Genomic DNA, 3,376 nt, shown 5'->3' with positions numbered 1-3,376 from the left:
TTTGTGATTATGGAGGCTGAAAAGTCCCACGATATGCTGGCTTCAAGCTAGAGAACCAGGAAAGCTGGTGACATAATACAGTCTGAGCTCAAAGGCTCAAAGGCTGAGCTCCAGGAGAGCCAGTGGTATAATTCCCAGTCCAAGGCCGAAGGCCTGAGAACTGGGGGACACATTTTGTGAGTCTCAGTTTCCAAAGGCTTCAATATCTGAAGGGAAGAGAAAATAAATTTCTCAACCCAAAAAGAGAGACATAGAATTTGCCATTCCTCTGCTTGGTTGTTCTATTCAGGCCCTCAACAGACTGGATGATGCTGGCCCCACACTGGTGGGGTGGGGGATCTTCTTTGCTCTATTGATTCAAATTCTAATCTCTTCCTGAAACATCCTCATAGACATACCCAGAAATAATGTTTCACCAGCTATCAGGGCATCTCTTAGACCGGTCAAGTTGACACATAAAATTCAACCATCCCCGTGGGGTATTGATTAAGAAATATTTAAAATATTTGTTGTATCATCAATGTTTTCCTTCACAGTCCCATCATTATGAGCAATTTGGTTGGATCATTTTGTTAATTTGGAGTGAATTTGATTAGAGTGAATATTTGTTTCTTTTTTTTCATAGCAGCTTTTGGAATTTTATTGTTGCTGTGAAGCATCTCAAATTCTACTTCATCTTTAAAAGTAAACTTGGGATAGATTGTGGAATTTAAGGCCAGATTATAAATGTGATGAAATTAAATTCTAGCATATGATTATCTTTGTTATTCAGGTGAAGATTAAGAGTTACTTGTTTTGCCTCATTGTGTTTCCAATCAGAGAAAGATGATGTATATTTGGAGAATGAAGGAAGACAGATTTCCTAAAGAGAAATCATTGAACCTGACAATGTATTTAAAAAATCAAATAGCGAAAGTGCTTTAAGTTGCTTAGTCACTGGTTTTATAAATATAAATATAGGAATGGTGCTACTTACTTTAGCCCTAGACAACCAAACATTCTATTAAAAACCTCCCACTGACATCTATTAGAGCTCAGTTACAAGCGAAGAAACACTGGAAATTCACTTAGCAGTAATTTTTCTTACTCAGGATTACTTCAGAGCAAAGGCCACAGGCTCAGCCTTTCTCATTGTCGTCAGTACGTTTAAATTCCAAGAGCACAAGTATTTTTAAAACCCTGTATAGTGCCTGCATGCAAGTGAGCCTCTGAGTTGGGTAATTGAGCTCATCCATTCCTACAGAATTACTAAAACTAGATCTGCATCTGCTTTACCAAATTTAGAGGGCTCTTGGAGAGCAGAAAACAACGTGTAAAATGATTGCCACAAGTAGATAAAATGAATTAGGACAACCCAACTTTGTCAAATGTTTCTGAACACGATTTGTCTGTAGCCAAAATTTTCTACTGTGTATTAAGTCATATTTATTGTCAAGAATATTTATTGTTATGAATATTTCTGTTTGCACAATACAAATTTGTAATCTGTGATAAAATCTGAAGGAATTCTGATTTAATTTTTACTAATACTTTAACTGCAAAAGAAAACAAATATTTTTAAAGCATAGGACTGGACATCACTAGGCAGTGGAGAAAACTGGGTGGTGTGGATACGGCAGTGGGATGATCTGATGTCCTGTAGGAAGGTGCATCTGTTACCGAACTGATTTTAAGACGGGAAAAGAGAAGCGGGGGTAAAGGTCATTGGTCGTATATGGAAGTCATAGTAAGGCCAGAGTATAAATCACTATGTTGATAGGAAAAAGGGCAGGAAAGTATGGTTATAAAAAATTTGAAGACAGAAACCAGAAGATGAATAAAGGAGTGGGGTTGGGGGAGAAGGGGCAAGACAGTGGCCATTGCTACTGTGGGAGAGAATAGCGGGGGTTTCCTAGCCTGGTGCTTGGGATAACTTGGGTTCCATTTTCTATTAGTAGCTCCACTACTGCTGGTGTCTACCTGTCAGGGATTTGGTTGACTTGGGGACAAGGCTGAAAAAACGATCACACAAAACTTGATGTAAGAGAGAGTATGATACACCGGAAAAATTGTGGACTTTGGTGTTGGACAGACTTGGATTAAAATCCTAGCCTCGCTACAGATTTTTATGCTTACTTAATATTGGGATTCTAAAGAAAGAGAATAATGTCTAATTTCATGAATATAGTTAGTGATACAGCAAATATAGTCCTAATACAGAGCACCTGGCCCATTATAGGCTATCTATAAGTAATAACAATCAGATTGCTAGTTCTTTATTTGCTCTAGTCTTCTTAATACATTAAAAAGTGAAGGAGGAGTTTAATAAAGCAATAATTTGCTTAATATGTTCAAATAAAAAATAATAAAGAGAAAATTACTGTTTCCACTTTTTAGGTCCAAAGAGCTTTGCTAGTGCATGGGTGACTACTAGTAAATATTTAGCTATTAGAACATAGTTCTTATTGTTCATAAATACTTTCTCCCAAGAGCTGTGCTTTCATCATGATATCTAGTTTTTAAATTCATGGTAAATATATTTTAATTAGGGTCCATTTCACCCTTACCTCTGGTTAGCTTTGTATTTCCAGGAATTTTATTAGTGTGTGTGAGTTGGGAGGCATTGAAAAAAAAAAAAAGAACCCTTTCTCTTCCTTAGTGATTCTGGAGATGACAGTGGTGAGTAGAGTGCTGTTTGGGTGTCAGGTTTAGGATATCTTTGACCCCAATATCATGGACAACCAATTCAACATCCATTGAGCTCCAAATGTGTTATGAACTTCAGGTGGAAGCAAGGATTACTAAAATGAAGAAGACCTGTCTCCTGCCTTCGTGAAACAAAACACATACATAGTTTGTATTGCCAAGTATAATACACGATCGGTGCTCTAATGAGAATTCTTACTTGAGAGGAATAATTAATTCTGCTGGAGAGGGGAGTGGGTAGGGAAAATTTTCAGACAAAGTAATAATTGACCTAAGCTTTGTAGGATGAGTAGGATAATTTCAGTGGAATTAGGGGAAGGATGTGCACAGAGAAGAGTCTCTGAGTTAGTTCGAATGGAAAATGGGGATCAATTAGCTAGATGCCAAAAATCTTCACAAGGTGAGAATTACTTTCATTTTATTCAATTCAGCATCTTACTAACCTGATTAATTTTGTAATACATAGAGAAGAATGATTCATGTTAATGATATTCGCAGGTACAGATAAATCTCAAGAATACCAACTTATTGTTTTATGATAAATATAATTGGACCAGAAGACTCAAGCATAGCAGTGGCATAGAAGGACACATTATTATAAATAAATTAGTTGAGTATATTAGCTAATTGGTAGTCATTTTTCTTGCAATTTGGATTACATTTCCCTGTTTAACTCTCTGCACCCCATGCT

This window comes from Propithecus coquereli, unplaced genomic scaffold, assembly GCF_000956105.1.
Source record: "Propithecus coquereli isolate 6110/MARCELLA unplaced genomic scaffold, Pcoq_1.0 Scaffold270, whole genome shotgun sequence".
NCBI classification, from domain to species: domain Eukaryota; kingdom Metazoa; phylum Chordata; class Mammalia; order Primates; family Indriidae; genus Propithecus; species Propithecus coquereli.
This window is presented reverse-complemented; position numbering follows the sequence as displayed.